The sequence below is a fragment of the Aphelocoma coerulescens genome, assembly GCF_041296385.1.
Source record: "Aphelocoma coerulescens isolate FSJ_1873_10779 chromosome Z unlocalized genomic scaffold, UR_Acoe_1.0 ChrZ_unloc_scaf_1, whole genome shotgun sequence".
NCBI lineage: Eukaryota > Metazoa > Chordata > Aves > Passeriformes > Corvidae > Aphelocoma > Aphelocoma coerulescens.
Genome location: NW_027184086.1, coordinates 1,971,490 through 1,993,607, shown reverse-complemented (window position 1 = coordinate 1,993,607; position 22,118 = coordinate 1,971,490). Strand labels below are relative to the sequence as shown.

At 35.4% G+C, this 22,118-nt stretch overlaps 1 protein-coding gene across 3 annotated transcripts in view; it reads right to left on the bottom strand.

Annotated features, from left to right (window-relative positions):
* Positions 1-22,118, bottom strand: part of EFNA5 (ephrin A5) — a 203,767-nt gene that overhangs the window by 179,811 nt on the left and 1,838 nt on the right. The window lies entirely within an intron of this gene.

Here is a 22,118-nt window from a genome sequence, read left to right as displayed (position 1 = left end):
ATGATTTTCCCAATTATTTCAATGAGCTGAAATGTCATCCTGCATTACTGTTACAAATGATTTCTTAACTGCAGACATATCCCTCAACAAAACTGCTTTACTTGAGAAGTCTTGAATATGCAGAGGAAGAAGAAAGAGTTCAGAAGTGTTGAAACAAACAGGAGGATCTAACTCTGTGCCTTAGCCATTGCCACACTTTCTAAAGTAAGAAATTATCATCCTGCTTTAATTTTGTTTAATTCTTTGAAACCAACATTTTAGGAAGCAGATTTTTTTGCGTATACATTATAAGCAAGCAAAAGTTTACCACCAATTCTTATCTTTTATTTTCCTGAGAGACCAGTCAAATACTCTTTTTAAAGTTTGATTTGCAGTTTCAGCCATTCCACAAATTAACTTGCTACAGCTTACTGGGATATGGGAGAAGAATCCTCAAGATCAATAACTACAGAATTAGTTCCATTCATCCAAACTATTCAGCCATAAGACAATTCAGTTATATGCTTTTTATTTAAGGCAATTTCCCTGTTTTATTACATGATGTATTATATTTTCTTATTAAATATGATCTAAATGAATGAAGTATTCATTGAGTCAAAAGCAAATGGGCAGTAATTGAGCTCTGTATCACAAATACTAACGTTAATGTGAAGAGGCACAAATTGGTTTTTCTGACATCAGGGGGTCCAAAGATTAAAAAATTAATGTCTGTCCATCCAGACAGGGAACAGCTGTTCACCTAATAAGCCACATTTTCCACTTTTTGCACAGGACTGCAGGACCCAAAAGATATGACTGTACTGAAATTGGCTTTGCAAGTACTTAAGTCACGAAGGAGCCATCCTTGCAAAACTTTCTCTCCTAAACCATGCCCTTCCCTTATTTCACTGGCTGAAATTTTATCCAAGGAAGAAGGCTTTTCAGAAGCCTACCAATTAATTTCTGTGTGCTTCATCTAGAAGCCATACCATACTGCAGGTAAAAGCAACCTAAATGACCAATTCATTTCAACTAAACTTTTGCCTTCTGTTAACCAGCTGTATTTTTCAAACCCACAGCTACCAACTTGCTTTGCCTGCAATTTTTGTCCTCTGTTCCCAGTACTAAAAGAAGAAGAGATCTTGTTCTAGTCCTTTCCAGGTTATTTCTTCCTATGAGGGCAGCTAAGAAATACTCCTAATAATCAAGGGTATTGTATTTTTAAATTACAAAGAGCAGCTGCCTTACAGTGAATAGGGATATGTAACCTCAAATTGCAGTTCTTAAGAGGTCACAGTTTAAATCCAGTTATGTATAAGAGGATGAGCAAACTTAGCTTTGATTAGCTGCAGAGTGATAGAACCCCCTTATTCACTTCCTTTTCTCCTTCTCCCCACTTCTCAACCTAACCACGAGAGAAGGGGGGGGGGGAGGAAAAAAAAAAAAAGAAAGAAATAAAAAGGCCCACACGCTCTCTTTGCTCCACTGATCTGTTGTTTGGGGAAGGCTATCTGCCCATACACAGCCCCTTGGCCATCTGGGCCATGAAGAGCCCTCAATCCCAGCCCTGAATGGTAATTGTCTCAGAGAGCACCCTCACAGGCATTTCAGGCAGTGGGGCTTATTAAAATCCTGAAGGGCAGTAATCCCTGAATGCCACTAAAAAGATCTCCAGCTGCTACCATTTATGAAGTGGGCTTGACAAGAGAGAGAAAAGGAGAGGGAGCTAGGGGGAGGGAGAGAGGGAGGAAGGGAAAGGAAAAGAAGAATTTAGAAGAGGCAAGCTATCCAAATAGGGCCCCCATCAGAAGAGTCACGTTTTATCAGCTTATGCTTTCTTGCTCTGGTTCCCAAAGGCATCTCCATCCAAACCTACATGATGTCTTCCTTTTACTTGCTCCTGGTGGGGTGTGGGGGGATCACATAATGAACATATGCTTACAGAAGATCTAAAATGAGGTAGGAAAAAGAAAGAAGGCAGGCAGGTGAGAGAGCCAGAAGCAGAACTGAGGTCTGCCATTTCCCAGCTGGTACGAAGAAAACGCCTAGATGTGAAGGCATTCAAAAATGGTTTTCTTGTATGTCTGTAGCTCTCCCCCCGTAATTCTGAAAAGGTCTTTCATCTTATTAGGTTAAGCTGATTAATAAAAATTCAGCAGTTTGCCCATTGCTTCTTCAGAAGTGGTGAAGCAAGTTGAAAGATGCAGGCGGAAGGTTTTTGTGTTTGAGACAATAAGTGGGGTGACTTCTTAAATCCTTCGTTGTCATCCTCCATTAGAGATAAATAGACACCTTGGCTCAAATTCTTCAAACAAACACTACATTGCTACACTTCTTTATTTTCTATTAACCTTCATGAAAAGCTTTAACCCTACCAAAGAGCGGGGATTTTTGTGTGTGTGTTTTACAATTCACCAAGTAAGTGAAAGCTTTCTCTCATTTCAGCAATTATTTAGACAAGCTGTTGAAAAGGCATTCTTGAACACCTATGTCAGAGAGGCTGTGAGAAATTAAGAATATGACCTGGTCAACTGCTATATTTTAGTAAGAAAATACACTCAAAACTGAAGGTGAATGTGCAATTTGCATATCTTCAGAAACTGCTATAATTTAAATAGGGTTTTAAAAAATATTGTAGTGGCCAGAATTTTAAAATTCTGCATTAATAAAGTTGAAAGCCTATGAATTAATGTCATTCATAATCTAAAGCCCTAAGGATAAAATTACACATCTGTTCACTAGCAGAAATTTATAAATTTTGCATTTTGAGGCATTATATTTGCAAAATCCATTTCTGAAAATAAGCATTCTTTCCAAGCATGTCAGAGGTTGACTGCTCAAGTAAAAAATCAGGTTTAAAAATCAAACAATTTCTGTTTTGTGATTATTCGTGACACAGCCTATTATAAATTTTAAGTTTCTTTAAACTATTTTATGCACAAGAATCAAAATGTCTTAACAAACACATATGAAACCAGCCCTTCGGAATTTCATAATGTTTTAAAACACTGCAGTATCACCATACTTTAGAAAGGTGGCTGATGAGAAAGGCACTTAAATGACATGTTCAAAGTATTTTAATACATATTGGACCAGAATTTCATTAAACTTTTCTAAAAATGTGACCAATTAGATTAAATATCATGCATAAATGTACACATACATGAGTCTGTATCACTTTTTTTTTATTCTCCATTAAGGCAGAGTGATAGACCAGATATCATGAATCTTATCTACTGAAACTTGCACAGGTCATTGTAAAACATGCCAATTTTGATACTCCGTGAGTCAGAGAAACTGCAGCTTTTAGAGAGAATTCTTGTGTAAAATCAGCAAGCATCCTCTCTAGTGCTTGCTTTTTAAGTATGCTTGTACATAACATGCACAGAGATAAAACAACCATTTTCATGTTCTGTTTACAAAAGTGTCAGAGAAGTAGGTTGTTTTGAACTTTTAGTTCAGATAAGAGATTATAAATTACGATAGAGACCTTCCCAACCCTGTTAGATTCATATTTTATTATGCCCTTTTGGTACAGCCATTCTAAAACTTCACAAAAGGATACGTAATTATGCAAAAGAAAATGCCCAAGCTTGTTGTGGACTCTAGAGAAGCAAATTTTAATGCTTCAAAAAGAACCTTCACTGGTGCATCTTAAATTTTTCTGGCTGTAAAATCCAAATTATAATATTGAAATTGTTATGTTAAATGAGAAACAGGGAAGTAAGGGATACACACAAATGTGAAGAATATGGAAAAATAGGAGGAAAATTACTTAGACATAACTGCTTGGCAATAACTGCATGCATTTAATTGATTTAATTAATAGAAATACGAAATATACATTCAGGATATATATCCATGTCATCACCGCAGGCAAAAGCAGCAAGTCCAATACTCCTTCCAGAGAGTAAATGCATCACAATAAGAATATACACCTGTATATTGTCCTGAATTTCTTGTCCTGAAATATAGCAACGAAACCCAGTACTGGATCATCAAGAAATAAAATTATTTTGCCCACTTACAGTACCATTGTTTGCTGTTGTTTCTGACTAATCAAGCTAAGTTAAGCTTAGTTGCGCTAAACCTCATTCTTATATTTCTCATTAGTCACAAATGAACAGGTCAATACAGAATCTGGTTAACAAATGCAAAAACCCATAAAATTCAACTACTTTCTGAAGCTGTAGCACAGGAGCAAAGACATAGTAACTGCGTTCAGTTAGGAGGTTTTGTACGTCCGTGATTCATGAATCCAAAGCACGGAACTAGCTGGGTACAAACCCTGTGCCCTGGGAGAAAAACAATTTACCATTTTTTGTGATTTCAGTTAATTCATTGAAAGGCCAAACTGCCATAAGAAAAGGGCTGCATCAAAAAAATAAAAAAAAACCAACAGGAAACTGCTTACAGTGAAGCTGAACTGAAAATCAGCACCTGCAGATGATGCGGGGTTTTCTTCCTTTGTTCTCAACAAAGATCTTTTTCGATGTGAAAGGTGTGAACTGTTAGCAGAGCACGAGGCAATGTAACTCATCCATTGCTTCAGTCCTCGTGGAGACAGAGATACTCCTAACAGGTCTTTGTATGAATTTCTGCTCTTTGCAAACTCCTACTGTAAAATAAAACACTCTTGAGAAGATTTTTTTTGAAAAACAGCACTCCTCCCAGCCCTTACAGCATTTTAACTGAGGTCCTTTTAAGAAAACCCTGAGAGAATTATATTTTTTTTTAAAAATTAAATAAAAAGATTGCAACAAACCCATTCAGTTTTGTAGTAACATATGTCCATTATAAAATTCTGTTATTGCAAAATAAGAAAGGTAAATGTAGAGCTTCTAAGAGAAACAGTGAGCATGACTGTATATCAAAGAGAGTATTTTGCATTAATACGGTACAGTTATTGTACTTATTTGAAATTTGGATAAATGTTTACAGAACAATATAATCAAAAAAGTGTGTAGAAAATAAATGCAACTCAGGCAATATTAAGTACCAATAACTATCTGCTTTTCAAACTGACTTCTGCTAGGATGGGAAAACAGCTGGTTAGAAGAGTAAAAAGTAAAGCTGCATTATGGAGCTGTGAGGCAAATGCACCATTGCAGAGATAAAAAACGTAGGACTTGTAAGCTTTCTAGAAAACTCATGGTTACAGTTGAAATTTTAACTAGAGTAATGAGGGAGTACCAGTTTGATTTACTCTTTTTAGCATGAGACTGAAAAAAACATCACATGAGTACATTTGATTGGTCATTCTATTTTAGTAAATGCCAGTCAATTCAAAAAATAATGTCATTTAGAATAGTTAATTTGGCAAGTACAAAGAAACAATATGTAGTTTTCCAAGTTTAACAATAAACCGTTCCAAAATGCAGCCATTTTACGCTCTATCATATACACAGGCTTTAAGGTTAAAAAAAATATCTTAGGGCTTATGGAACAGAGAACTGTTCTGATTGTTGCAGAAGAAGCAACTCTGAATTTTCCTGTCTGTAAAGTATCAATCATACTATAAAATTGTTTTGGTAGTTGAGGAAGGGAAGCATAAACCCAAATGAGAACAGTATTTTTAAAAAATACAAAAGGAAAGAAAAGTGGCCCAGACAAGGGCCTTGCTTGTTTCCTTATACAGTCTGTATTGGAAATCACTTTGCATTTGAGGCACACACAAAAATTCTTTTAAAGTATGTTTAGCTTTTTCAGGTTGGTGCTTGTGATGCAGTGTTTTTAAGAAAAATATATTTTCCAGCTGTTGCTTTAAAATCCAAGGCAGAACAAAACCTAAGATATGGTTAAAACTGGAAAAGAAGATGAAAAATTTTTAAGGGTTTAAAATACAGATTCAAAGAAACACAGATTCACTGCAGGAAAATTAATCATAATAATAAAAAAATCTTTCTCTTTTGTATATAACTACAAATGCCCTCAACTACATTTTTCTGTCTTCGAAACAGATAAAGGATCTTGAACAGGACCTGACTATCAGCATGTAATATTTACATAGGGTATGCTTCTCCTTAGGGGGAAAAATGATAAAAATATTTGTGGTGGGGTGACTACACAATACTTCAATCAAATAGATTTTATGCCTCCAAGTATTCTAGACACCAAATAAGCCAATATCTAATAAAATCCTGGTAAACTAAAATTTCAGTCACACTGTTCCACAACAGTTTACAATAATGCATCACTTGCCTACGAAAAGTCGTCTTTTTTCACTTTGAAATAGTACTGCTCTCTATCAACTTGAAATACGGTGCCTTTGCTAGCTTTAAAGCTCTGAACTTCAAGTTTCTCATCAACAGCATTTTTATATTTTAGGTAATTCCCATCCTTGTCTGAACTTCTTCTACCCCACCCATGGAAACTGGGTTTCTTCCTGTTACAGTGTTGCTAGAGGGTGCAAGCAAAACACAGTGCAGACTCGTTACTAGCACACTGTCAAGCACTTCTCCTTCTTAGATAAAGGATTAGTACAGTAACAAGACAATTCTATTCCTGTCTGAGGTGAAGTAAACAGAATTTGCTTTTATATGGATCCTTTCATATTCAAAATATCCCAATATGCTTTACAATAATGAGATAGATATGCTGTCATTTCCATAGTCTGAAATGCGGAGGGCAGGCCTTTGTCTTGCAAGCTGGAATAAAAGGAGGTCATGGGTCCTTTGAAGTTTCCTTAAATCATCTAGACTGAAGGACAGGATGGAATGGAGAACATAACTGAGACAAAATAGAAAGGGAGGAGGGCAGGTGACCATTGTGAAATGAATGTGTGTGACATCTCTTTCATCATATTTAAGGAGCACCGATCCAGAAGCAAAAATTAATCAGCACGGAAAGATTTTTTTTTTTTTTAAGACTGGCAGCAGGTACAATGCTAATCCTATTTTTTCTCTGAAGGCTTTTCTTGGGCAGGAAGGGAGGGAGGGAGCTAGGAAACCTGGCGAGATGAATTCCACTTTCATCACAGCAAGTCAGGGATCTATATGCATACAGAGATTCAGTTCAGGTGAATGTAATGTAGTAGGCTGTACTACCCGCCCACTCAACATAAGAACTCATCCAATAATGAGGCGAAATATCCTGGCAAACAAGAATTTTAAAGGAACTTAGGAAGAAATGCTTTTAAGAAATACAGAAAGGGGACAGGAAAGTACAAACAGATCAGATAGCTCCCCACTGCACCTTAAAGAAAGGGTCCGTCACCCACCTGGCACTGGCTGGCAGAAGCTTCTCCAATGAGGATGAACTGGCCAAGGAAAGCACAACAATCTGCAGCCTGTGTTTATTGCCAAGGAGTGCTTCCAAATGAATTAATAAAAAGTGGTAGCCTAATTAAACCACATCCTCTGTATTTTGCCTTTCTTCTGTACAGCCAAGCAACAGCTATATGGAACAGAACAGCAGTGGTTAAGCTCTCCCAAATACTTCATCCATCACTGCTTTGATCAGAGCCTCAAACTGTGAGGCAGCAAGAGCTGCCCAATAATCCACCTTTATTACTTACTTGTTCACAAAGGATTGAAGAATCTTTGGGAGGAACCATCCCTTAAAGCAAAAAGTTTGTACCTCTTCTCCACATCACACCTAAATGATATTAAAGCTACGTCCATCTAGCACCTCACACAGAAAGAGAATGGTTTTGGACACTCCACCTCTGCAAAGCTTTATGCAAGATATATGGGTACTTTATGCATAAAGTCTTTGCCCCTTTTTTGTTGGAGGCTTCCCATCCCTCAGCATTGAGCAGTTACGCCTTTAGCTGTGTTCACTGTTTAATTTCCCCCACTGCCTTTCTTCTTCTCCTAACACTTGCATACTTTAGCCTTGGCTAGGAGTACTGACTAAGAAGGAACAATAGGTGCCTTTCAAGTCTTCAGAGTGAGCTTTGAGCAAGGCTCTGCTCAGAGACCCAATCAATATTTACTGCAGCTTCAAGCTACAGTTTCATGGCAAAACACACTAGCTGGGAACCCCTAGACCTTCCCTGGTTTTATTCTAACAAGGTGAAATTAAAGGGATAAACAGATTACAAACAAAAGTATTTTTTCTTGGAAATACTCATGGTCACGGAACATAAAGAAAAAAAGGAAAAGGGAAGGGAGACAAGAAAGATAAAAGAACACTCTACAATACAACAACTTATGTTTGAAGAGTAATCAGCCACTTATAATTAGGAAGGTAGTTTTTCCCCTAAAGCTGATTAGCAAAGTTTGAAAATCACACATCAGGGTAGCTGCTACATGCAAATCCATTTAAAGTGATCAAAGTAAATGATGTTTGCAAAGAAACCCCACCTCATCAGCTATCTAAAGCTCTCATTCTCTTTGCAACACCTAGGTCATAGCATGGCCACAGCCTAAAGCATCACCACAGATTATAGCAATGCATCCTTTTCCACAAATACATCCTGAAGTTTAAAAATCATAGTTAAGAAACACATTTTCAGCTTATCAAGTGAACAAAGACAGAAAAAAAGGTTAAGAACTGTCTTTTATCACATTAAGAACCAAAATCACATGCAAGGTGCAAATACTTGCATCCAAAAAAATGGATGCTTCACAAGTAATGACAGTACAATTAAATGTTTTTAAATAAACTTTTTTTTCACTAAAATTTCAGGATTATTTTTCTTTTTGTACTGCATTCACAATTCTGTAGAATTATTCACTTGTTTCTAGAAGCTTGCAGAATTGCAGCAAAACCAACAAAATTAAAAGACATGCCCCAGCAGAAAACTGAGGTTTCAATTTAGAGAATCTTATTTAGCTTCTCCTCTTACTCTCCACAACAATCCATGTGATACAAAAAAAACCACCCAAAAATCACATTTCTGACAGTAAAATACAACTGGACTGACAATCATAATTTACCTGTTCAAACTGAAAGGCAGCTATGTGATTTTTTGTTTAGAGTAGTGGGAGTCCTGTCTGAACATACTATCTCATGTTAGATTCCACTGAAAGTTTTGAGTCAAAGAGTCTGACAAGCTACTCTCAAAGCAGGAAAAATTACAGCTTTAGCTTCAGATGTGTCAGGGTCTTTTGAAAAAAAAAACATTTTATGTCAGCCCTGTGATTAAAGGGCATCAACAGCAGAACAGATGCACCTTTCCACCTTGAATATTCAATTTTCAGATGCATGAAGTTTGATTGTTCAAGCTGCTTCATTGGCAAATGTTGCATTATTGTCATGGCATTTGTTTGATTTTAAAAATTTGTCAGCATCTGATGGAATTTTCTATTCCACTCCTCTCACTTTAAAGAAATTTAAGAAAACTTTAAAGGATGACAGTATAAAAACGCAGTAAAATTAAAGGAAGTCACAAACACACCTACAACAGATGTAAGACTCCTGAGTAAATAAGAAATCTTTGTGTATGAAACAGAGTTCAAAATAATAAGGTTATGAGGCTTCCAAGTCTCAAATAATAGGGGCACTTTTATACCATGTTCAAACTGTAACAAAAGTCTCTTACCCATCTTTTAAATTACCTTCTACTAACCTCATACACAAGGTGAAAATTTCAATTAATATATGAATAAGTAAGTTTTACAAAATAAATATGTAACCATGCTCAAAATTGTAGTTTGATAAGGAGTAAAAGTTCAGTAGACAACCAAAATAAAAGGTAAAATCAATGGGCTTTGCAAAAGTGGTCAATGAAAACACAGGGTAAAAATTTTTAGAGAGATTTAGTCGTTCTATTTTTCAAAACATCTTCGGACTACTAGTAATGTTTTTGAAATTTAGGGAGGAATAAAAAAAGAGAATGAGACATAGTGAAGCACAGTCAACTGAGCAGTTGATACTTATTTCATTCTCTTCTACTACTGAAACTTAAAAAAATAAAAGACATTCAGTAAACTCAATGGGAATTTCATGCACAGCATCTGGTCAGAGTATGTTACCATGCCATTTCTTTTACTCTGTGTTCATTAGATAAATATTGCAGAGTACTGCAGTTTACTCCCAATCACTTCTTAAGGGAACACTGCAGAAGTAGTTAGTTATCCCATTTTATCATATATCAGTATACTCTGTATTAATAAAATAGTTTCTCAACTGGCAATTAGTATATGTGTAAACAATGTTCTTTCCTCTGATACATTATTTAAATAAAAGCATTACTGCACTGATACCAACTACAGTAGCTGGGAGTGCAGGAAATGCTCTTCCTAAAACCTATGAATTTACCTTGAGAAATTAGTATTTCTCTTCCTTGTCAAAGAAGGGGGAGTGTTTCTCAGACCAAAACCAACAATAAATCTATCCCTAACAAGAATCTCAAGTAACAGTACTAGTGTCTAGAAAATTTAACTGAAAACTACAGAACATTTTCACCGGACTACATCACATATTTTTGGGACCTAAGACTCTACCAAGACTCATTTTGTCTCTGACATATCCATTACATTGTGAAAAGCAGACAACATTTTGTCTTAAGCGTAAGAAAATAATCTGAAAGAAAACTGTTAATTCCAGTAGACTGCATTAAACCTACCTAAGTCTAATCTAAAAATTTAAGTCTTGTATGCATCCACTATAATAGCATTATGAAGTAAATAAGCATGCAAACACAAAGAAGAAGCAATCATTCCTCTATCATATATTAAAAATCAAGTACAGAAATCCTAATTGGGTACTGCAATGATCTGATTCACTCAGAGAAGTTACAAAGGCAAAATTGCTTTCATCAGTAACAATACATTGCCTCCAAACTCCACACCTAAAATTAAGTGCTTAGGAAAGTCTTCCAAATGCTTTGTTCTGAAGAAGGCCATTATATAAGCACTAAATCAAGACAGCTAGTATGGAAAATGGAAAACGGAGATTTCGTTTTACAGTAAGCCATAAAATGCAGTTCAGTCAGACACAGGATCTGAACAAGTAACAATAAAGCGATGCTGTAAATCACTAAAATTTTTTTTTTTTTTTTAAAGCTAACTATCATGCTTTGGAGTAGAACCACTGAATATGGAGATTCTCCTCATAAAGTGTTCTTTGCACTTTAAAACTAAGTTTTATATAATTGAGATACAGAGAAAGGGTTTGCTTGGAATTTGAATGCAGTGAATAGCCATGATATAATGAGATGCAAGTACAATCTACCTCTGTAATTAATTTTCCTTCTTCACCCACACTGTCACTTGTTATGATAATGTGAATCTTAACCTCAATGAGAAATTTCATATCACCTTGATTAAAGATACTGCAAATAACAACATTCTCTTTATTTTGGTTTTATTTCAATAAAGAATCTCTTTATACTCTCAAAACCCTCAACCCTTCTGCTAATGAAGTTCCCATCTACAACAGATTTTTTACATCATGTTTTAAAGTGAGGATTATGCTATTATGTATACTACAAAATGATCGTGCTCTGCAGAAACTGTTCTTAGTTTTTTTAAAGGCAGTTTGTCTGAGAACTTTTTAAGATGTAAGTTCCTCAATAAAATTGTGTATGCACTCTTTTACAACATTTGTGAATTAACACAAAAAGTTATTAAACACTCACAAGACACTTTTGAAATATAATTTAAAAATCAACACATAAAATGTTCAAAGATTTCCAGAAACATTGCAGGTAACTCCCTACAAATACATGCAAGTAGTATTAAATTGGGCCCAATGCCTTACAACGGGATCTACCAACAGAGACAACAAAACGCAATCAAATTTCAAACATCAATGATGGATACAGTTTAAAAATTAGAATTGGAATTTTTTGCAAGATTCTATTTTACTGAAAAGAATTTTATTTCATCAATATTCATCTTCTCAAATTTAACAGGGCCACATTTCCTTAAAGATGTATCTTCCTCTCATCACGCTCTGTCTCATAGACTGAGACTCTGTCTCATGGACTGAGACTCTGTCTCATGCTAGACAAGAACAAGTCCACTGGAAACCAAGAAAAATGTAGTACTTGATACTCCATGAAATGAAAATGCATAAGAATAATTTCTTCCTCAGCAATCCCAAACTACAGGGTCATACAACACAACAGGAATAACTGCTCATCATTTTGGGAAAACAGTAATAAATTACGTTGTTTATATATTAAAGACTTTATTTTTACACAGAGAAGTTGCATTCTCCAGGGAGTTCTCTTTTGTAGAAGGCTATTATTCTAATTTCTAGAAAACAGAGACTTCTTTCCTGAATACAGTGATTTAGTTATTTCAGTGAGGGAATCATTCCATCCTATCTGGACATTCACAAGATCCACTCAGTCCATAAGGAGTAGCTCACCAAGAAGAGAACCATGTATTGCATCTACTGCTTTGGAAAACACAAAACACAAGTAATCCAGTGGTGTAGTACTATATGTGATTTATTTAACCTTCATGATCTTAATTTTCTTTTTTTTTGGCACATACCAAACCATACTACACTATGTAGGGCATGCAACACCTCAGAGTTTCACTAATGTCTGTCTATCTGCTAACCACATATGATAAGCCAATTCTCGCTTTTGAAACAGCTCAGAGCAAAACACTACTCATTCAACCAGGTTTGCTTTTACACTCTTCCATTCCCCAGGGTAGAGACCCCAAGTCTGCAAAAACTGTTCAAAAAAATTTTAGTCTAGAACTTCCATGAACAGACAGACAAAGACCCCCAGGGTTCTACAGTTCCACACTGCTATGCCCCCTCACTAGATTCAATTCACACAGATTGTGCAGCCTCACAAAAAGTGACAAGCCTAACTACTGGAACTCATATTCAGGAGAAGTACACCACAAAATCATCAATACAGGAGCTAAATCGACTCCCATCCAAAGCAGTTCAAAAATCTTTTTATGTTACTAAGTTGGATACAAATACCTCCAAAAAACTGCAATAAAAATCCAACAAGAGATAGAGCATTAAAAAAAAAAAAAAATCACACCTTGCAGTGTCTGTCAGGGCATACAGTGCAAATAAATAGACAGACTTCCATTCTTCACTACTACCCACCAGCTCTGACTGATGACTTCTACTCTTAAAAACAAGGGTATGTATGTAAACAATTTTCCTTAATCAATTTTAAGGGACCATTTTTTTGGAAAGTATTTAAGAACTTTCATGTGAAAAAAAGCTGAAATAAAATCTAAGGCAGTTAGGCACCAAGCAGTCTCAAAAATCCCATATGGTTGCTGTCTGCAACTCTTGGTACCTAAATATACTCAAAATTCTGGTTTTGAGGATATATTCTTTTTAAATCAGTGGCCTAAAAGAATGCTTAAATGAATTACTCATTTTTCAGGCTGCAAAAAAAAATAATTAGTAAACACTGGTGTGAAGGCACAACTTCACTCTTTCAATGTCTTTAAGAACAGCATTTAAGATAATTCACATTACAACTACGCATTTATGCTCACATTTGGAAGTATGTGTGCAAGGATAAATGCAACAAGCACACATTTCATTGAAATCACTACTACAGTACACCAAAATCCTAGCCTGATTTCGCTTAAGATAACCCACACACTATAGGCTGGAAACAGAAAAAAAATGTGAACACGCAAACTAGCTGCTTTCACTCAGCTTTTTTCTAATCCAGTTTACTATGCAAGGCACAAGCAAAAGCATACAAAAGATGATTCCCACCCATTTAATAAATGCAGACAAATACTGGCCTTGATCGCTGCAATTTTATTGGAAAGCTCAGTTCACCAGAAAGTGTGCAAGACAGAGTGAGAGAAAGGCAAATGTGGCTCAAAAGCAAAGGGAAAAGTGTATGCAACTTGGACATAAGTGAAGGGACAAATATAACCCTGGAATTAAAATCTTTGGAATAAAGAATAATAATCTTACAAGTAAATATGACTTCACTAGGACTGAATTTCCCCAACTGGGCATTGTATATACATGATTTTTATATTTATATATATATATATATATATATATATATGCACATACATCTATAGAATTATTAGGCACACACTTCCCATGTTCTTTGCCCCCAAAAGCAGAGCTGACAATGGTGACAGCAGAGTGTGTAATTAGTTTTTATTGTTCCCCTGACAGCCATAGCTCTGCAAGGACCCCTTGCCTTTTCCATTGTAAATGTTATGGAAAAATACACTAATGACAGGCATTTAATTATGGGCACAGCAACCATGATGGGAGCTGTGCCAAAAGTGATTGGCATCTTGGGATACCAGATATTCACAGCAATGGTTCTTTTTCTATCATACTTTGTAATCCAGATTACAGATTATGAAGGCAGAAGTTTTTTAAAACATCTTTTCTAAAGCCCAGAGATATTGTCTAGAGATATTGTTATTAATTACCACAAGCAGACAGAAACAGACTGAAAAAATCAACTAAATGTTTAAATTTTTTTTGTTAGTAGCATGAAGTTTTTTGAAAGACGTCTATCCACTGACAATGCCATCAACATAGAAGAAATCCCCACTGACTCCAGCACACAGCTGACTTTTTTTTTTAATTACACATAGTTACAAACAAAGAGATGCTACACCCTCTTAACATATTTTTATTCAGTATTTACAATAAACTGTTCCACATTCAGCTGCAGTTGCTGAGGTGCTTTTTCGCCTGATTAATTAGCAATTGGGAGACACGCTTTTTGGCAGCTTTTGTATCCCTATTATTTCTTTTGCTTTGGCACAAAAACTCCCTTTTGGGAGCACCAGTATTTGTACTGTACCCCACTTAGTGATGGATCACTAATTTTTAATAAACTAAGTCCCAGGCGCACTTCAAAATTATGTAAAAGTGTATTGGAGCAATAACTGTAAACAAATAATAAATAAATAAATAAATACATGGGCCAGAGGTAAGAGCTGTTGCAGTACATAAAATATTAGGTCTTTTCCAGACTATACATGGAAAGCCTATCCAAGAGATCACATGTAATCTTAAGATGTTGGTCTGAATTGGCTTTTAGCTGCTTGATCCAAATCTCTGCCTTTATCTTTAAAAAGCAACCAGCTAATGTGGATGCGCAATTTCCTTAAAGAATGCTATATCTGAATGTTCCTTCACTGTTTCTCATCCCTCCCCCACGGCCAGATGAATGAAATTACTCTGTGAAGCAGATTTCTGTGAAGAATGACCACACAATTCTGGACCAAACGGTTCTAAGTCTATGTAGTAGTCACAAATCCCTGGCTAAGCCGAACAAAGCAACATTATTCCAAAGTGGTAAGTTTGGGAATATAAAAGTGAAGCTGTCTGGCTCTAAAGTGGTAACTTACAAATAGCTGCAGAATCACTGTTGGCTGTCCATCCCCCATCCAGCTGGCTCTCATATCAGTGACTTCAAAAATGTAGTTTGCCATTATGGTGGCTTAAGGCACTTTGTGTGCCAGTGCAATGACCATGCTGTGTGTGCGTGTCAGAAGGTCAATACTTTCAAATTCCAGAGTCTCTCTTTATTTCCTTCTTTTCTGGAAACAATAGGAGAGAAAGCAGGATTGATAGCTCCTACTTTGTTAACTTCTGCTTACCAAATGCCCTGCCTGTATGAATACATAATTATTTTTTGAAAAATCTGATTAGACATCAAATAAAGAGGGGGAGGGGAGAAACCACAACCACCAAAAAAACCCCAATGCAGCTGTTTTCCTGCTCATTAACAACATTAATTGGTAAATTTCTTGCAACAACTTTTAACAATTGTAAGAGACCCAACATCATTAAAACTGCTAGAAGTCCTTACCTAATGCTGATGAATTAGCATTTGAAGACTGACAACTGTGCTACAGAGATCATCATCAAAATTAGCAGTAAGTAAAATAAAATAATTGCGTTGTCTCTTCATAAAAAAAAAATCTGTTTTTTATTTATCCATCACTACAAAACCAACAAAATATTAGACTTTAAGAGATTTGGGGGACTTTTTTTATGTTTGATTAAAAGAGTTAGAATGTATTCAGCTTCAGTTTCAAAGGCACAGGCTGAGAAAAGATACTAAAATTTATTTACAAATTTGAAACAAACTCAAAGTAAAAATTAAAACAAAAAATCCTATGTACAGTAATAGCATTATAATAACAATATATTTCTTAGCAAGTCCCTGTGTGATAAGATAATGTGATTTGAATGTCTGTATAGAGAAGGAAATTCTCCTGAATTGTAACATGAATATGAAAAATACTGCTTTGAAGTCCACAAAACCAAAAAGGTAGTGCTTCATTGCCACACACCAGGGCACGGCTGCGGTGCTCAACTACTCCTGATGAGCAACGCACACCATGTGAACGCGCCTGCTACTGCCAGCAGGCGCATCCACCCCCAAGCAAGAAAAACTAAGTAATTTCAGAGAGGAAGTACTATGCTATTTTAATGAATGAAGAAGGTCAGTGCTCCACTGTGAACATTAATTATGGCACAAAATATATTCTGTCAAAACATGCATCCTTTTAAATGTCACGAGTCCAAATTTTATCTTTCAGAATGAAACAAATACATTTTAGCAGAAGGCGACCAGTGTCAAAGTGAATGTATCTCATAGCCTTGGGGTTTTTTTGCCTCACCAGATGATTCATAAACAATTTCTTCTCTACACTCTAGACCATTTCATCACTGTAATCAAAACCTAAAGATGGTGCCTATCAAATAAGATGGTTCTTCAAAAGTTGGATGAAAACAAACAAAAAATAAAGTTACTCAGTGATAAACATAAAATAAGATTTTTTTAATTGCAGATACTGCTCTCGAACAGTTTAATATGCTGATATAATGGCGGAAAAGAAAATTAACATGAAAAATAACTTACTTACAGGTTTTGTGAGTCTAAGGTCCTTTTTTTCCACGCAATATGTCAGCATGGATAGGTAAATTCTTCCTCTAGATTATAATTCAAGTGACAATAAGAATTGTAATTTTCAAGTAAAAACTGCAGAACCTGAAGAATTTGCTTTAATTGGTATTAGCAATTCAAGCAGATCTTGCTAATTAACGGGAGTCTTGTGCATCTTCTAGTTAGCTGATTTTTTCTTCTGACAGCATTTTTACTGGTCATGCATTTGAACAGAAAATGGCCATAAAGCTCTTTGCATACTAGCTAACAGAACATGGACACCAAACTAAGTCTGTGCATTTTGCAGCATTAAAAAATAAACTTTTTTTCCATAAAACTAGGATCTAACAATGTATTTTCATCAGCTTGTCAATAGCAGGATATGAAGGATGCTTCCCCAGATTAAATATATACATATAATATATATATTGGGGTGTATTTTTCTTTTACTGTATTTTTCTGGCATTCTATGGTGGAGAAATACAATCTCAATCCTCACAGAACAGGGGGGGGTTTTCTTACACACGTATTTTCACATACTTAATTTTAACACAAATTATTTTCTAAAATGTATAGGAATGGGAATCAGTGCTTTTGTAATGTAACAATCTAGGCTCAGGTTCCTAAAAAAGAGGATTTCAGATATCTACACATGTTTTCACACTATAAAATAATACACACCATTTTAAATGAGCTCAACTATAATTTAGCTTGGAGAGACTACAATGAATAGAGAGAGTGCAAAAATGCAAGGAAGACTTCTAATGCGTGAATGATTCTATTCTTCCATTCAGCTGTGCTGAAGTACCTTACAGTATGGCTTACTCATAATAACTGTAATACCATCAGAATGCAATTTCAATAACTTGTCTGTTTATTTCAAACCAAACGTTTTCATTTCATTATGCTGGTGTTCTGCTGACTGACTAAATTAAAAGCACAAATGCAACAAAAACTTAAACAAAACAGGGCCCTTTATTCTCAAAAGTGAATTAGACCATTCAGAAGCACTGGAATATTAGATTAATAATGAGACTAAAGACATTTTTTTTTAAAATAATGCTCAGAACTGGGTAGCAGAGCAAAGAGGGTTTATTGGAAGAAAATCGCAGATCTAAAAAACTTGTAATTGCATTGAAAAAAAATTAAATTGAAAAACAGTAAGCCAAAGCAACAAAAGCATATCTCAAAGGTATGGACAAACTATTGTCTACTCATGGTTTCTCCAGGAAAGGCTGTGTCTTTGTTAGCATCTTCTCTGAGCTGTTCCCAGTGACCAAACTTTATGTGTTTTCTTGGTAGTCTAGTATTTCAACAATGCTGCAGTCCTCCACCCAGCAGCAGACTGGTGTTGGAAGAAGTCACAAGGCACTCAAATAAGCCCAGAGAGTTCTCAAAGCACACTCATATAATCTTCTCTGTTTGATTTTACATTGGTGTGCCCGAGTGGTAGCTTATCTACCTGCCCACCTACTGACCTGGGAACTACCAGCGTGTGAAGAAACAGCAAACTGGGAAGATGGCCAAGAACTAAAACACAGAATCTACAAATAATTCTTTTATTACTGCTTTGAACTTTAACACTAAATACCTTAGCTGGAAGATTAGACCTGGAAATCTGATGGAAATTCCATTCACTTTCTAAACACTTCAGAGTTCAACTAGAAAAAATACATTTTCAGATTTTTTTCCCTCACATAATATTCTTGATATACTGTACAGCACATCACCACTTAATGACACACTTCAATGCATACATACACACGTGTATATATATGTATATATGCGTACGTATATATATACACAAATATTGAAATTCGTACATATTCGCATTACATATGCCATATACATTACATATGCCTCTCCATAGGAACGCAATGACCATGACTCCTGAAGGACTAATTGCATTCATTCATTTTCTCAGCCCAGCATGAAGCTGGTAGATTGCTGGGATCATAGCAATAGGGGAGAGAAAGGAAGGCTCATCTTTATCTATCCTTCTCAAAAAGCATATAGGGCTAGAAGAAGAATGCAATGAAGTGTCCTGACTATGTGCACTTGGAAAAGATTTAATAAGAACGGTTTCGTGAAGATCAGGTACCACTTAACAAGGTGCCTTTCATATAAAGGTGGAAGCCAGTGAAACTATTGTTCTTTGTGCAGTCTTTCCATAGAAGGTTTCAAACTGTTTCAAACACCCACTTTTAAAATAAACACCAACGTTCTTTTGGAGACACAAGGTGTTAATGAAACCATTAAAAGCAGAGAAAGTAGGTGTAAAGAATTGAAGGCTCTACTACTGATCTTTTAATTACAAGGAACCCGTCGGAGATTTCTTCAGCTCTCAGAGAGCAAGCTGTTGGATAAAATGCTCTCAAAATAAAAGCCATGCTGTTTCAAAATAGGTTTATATATACATATAATATATATACAAGTATGTATATGTATACCCCAAGTACGCAGGCTCCTATGCTTCCCTTGACATATGAGACTTGTACATAATACCAACATCAAAGTAAATGCCTTGACTTTACCCTTCCTCATCCCCAACTTCTTAGTTGTTCTTAACATGCGTAACTGCTTTCTTCCTATTCCAGCCATTTCTGCATGGCTTCCCTCAACTCTGCACATAGACAGAACTGTGTCTATATGGAAAACAAAAAAACAAGACAAACCAAACAAAAAAACAGCCACATGACCTCAGCACATACAACCAACATGCTATGGTGAAATCCACAAACATGTAACAGATGGCAGAACACTCAGACATCCACCCAGCCTATGAAAATGCTCTGAAAAGTGCCAGGTGTGCATGAGCTGCCACGTCCAGAGCTTCTCAAAACTAAATCTGTGAATTTGGCTGGTCCAGGGAGGCACTTAAGCACACATCTATCCACACACACAGCTGCAGCAGAACTTAGGTGTGTAAGGATTGAGTTCAAAGAAGTTAGATGCTTTTCTGAAACAGTGCCTAAATACTCAGCTGAAAAATCCACATAGGCTGAGAAATCCAGGTTGTGAAATTCTGATCTATGCATAGAATTTTCAGAAGTATCCACTCATTTTTCTGTTTGCTGCTCCCAAATATCTATGTAAAAAAAAAAAAAGCCCTTATAAATACTGACCAAACTGTGGTATCCAGTTTAATTATGGGAAATCCCCAGTTGAAGTTGGAATTACTTTTCAGTACCTAAATTCTCTAATTACCATCTGATTTGATTTTATCCACATAAATACACAAAGAGAAAATAAATCAGCATCCTATGTCTTTATAATATTTTTTTAAGGATTTGATATACCATTTTCTTGTATAAAATGCAGCCAAGCCCAGTAATACTCGTAATAAAAAATATTTGCTTCCGTGAGACTAGAAGCTATGGCCTCTATGTATGACCAGAAACTAGACTTGCAATTCAAGTATTTTTAACCACCCCGAAACTAACAATTTATAAAGCTACATAACCTGACACTGAAACAACTTACAGGGAAATACCTAAATAGAAACCACAATCCTAAAGCATACTCCTGGCAAGCAGAAAAACATAGCAATAATTACATCAAGTAGTTCAGCTTGAACTGTGACAAGATTAAAAACAGTAGCAGGCACTAAGCAGGTCGACCGCTTTAAAATTTGGCCCTGGTACACAAAATTAGTTCTGAATTCTAATTAGAAGGATACTACTAATCAAGATTAAAATCATATGCTCCATTCCAAAACTGAGCATTGTATTCAGAAAAATACTCCCTGATGATAATAAATTGCTGTCCCATATAAGAACACATATGCAAACAGTGCTGAAAGATTAATGCACTTTATGATGGAATTTGTGTACACTTGTACACAAATAAACAAATAAAAGAAACAACATTTTTGAGCTTACTTGAGGATTCATTTCCAATAAAAAGAAAAAAAATAAGGATTAAAAAAAATTATTTTATTTATACTTCAAAATGTTAATTCCTAAGTATATTCTCTCCTGGAAATGGACTACAGCATTTATGGTAGGTGTATGTTGATAATTAAATACAGAATAAGGCACAGCAATACTTTAAACATTTCCAAGAACTGACTTTGACTCTGTAAGAATATACAACTTTGTTACTCATACATACTGACAAAAATGACCATACACTTTCTAATTGTTCTAGCAGAACTTTGGCAACTAGCCAAGACATGTAATATGAATTTTGCTACTAGACTCCCATGATTTTTTATTTACAAAACATTGTTCACACCAGCAGCACTTATCAACTGGACCATTCAACAATTTGCTGAAGTGTCCTTCAATAAGAATTAAATCTTTACATATTTCAGTAAGTTGCTGGAGTCTAATACTAATAAAAATTAAATCATCAAACCAAAAGGAAGGACAATCATTATTAAATTCTTCAAACTTAAAATAAAACCTTAATTTAGAGTGCCTTTATCATTATTAAGATGATCAATATTTCATTATTTTAAAGGAAATTAATTAGTTCTATGGCAGTTTGTTAATTCTGAATAAATACAATAAAGAAGTAAGTAAATCACAATGGTAGTATTTGTGTTTAAAGAATTGCACTATATTTTTCCTCTAATTTCAAGTAGTTATCACCAAGTAAGCATCTCTGCTTACTTCTACATGTGTTCACCTCCTGGGTCTGCCTCTGTATGAAGATAAATCACTCCAAAGTTATTCCTGCAACATTGTTAACTGCTCTAAAAATTTTGATATCCAAAGACAATTTTGCCTTCAGCTTAGGTTCTGAGAAAACAAATTCAAAAGAGAAGTGCTTTCTTTTCTTTGGGTCTCTTCCACCTACCATTCAGGTGTTTGCCTGTTTTTATGTAACGCTCATGTTACTTGGAAAGCACACACGAACTGGGCACGCTGTATAAAACAAAGGAGAGTTGCATCTGCACCCTGCTCTTTCTCATATCTTTAATTCACAAATAAACACGACATATTCAAATGGATACATCCATTGTGAGAGAGCAGCATTTTAAGACAAGAAATGTTTGTTTTTAAAACAGAAGGTTTAGAAACATCTTAAAATTAACTCTTCCTCTGCTGTTTGGAAGAATAACAAAACTAAGTTTTCTCTGCAGTCTGCTGACGTTAGATGTTGGATTAATAAGAGATTCCATTAATAGTAGTAATATATGATTAAACTTACTAGAATCCTTGTAAATATAATTCAGTGTATAATACCTACCAACTAGGTAAGCATTGCTTGTACCTTCAACTGTCTTTACCTATGTACAGTTAGTGTGTAAGATCATCACACATAAGACAGCAGAAGCGAAAAATCTTGAATCTAAGGCTATTTTTGTAGTATTTGAACTGTTATGGCAGCAATGTGTGTAATTAGTCAAACCTATTTCTTTCAA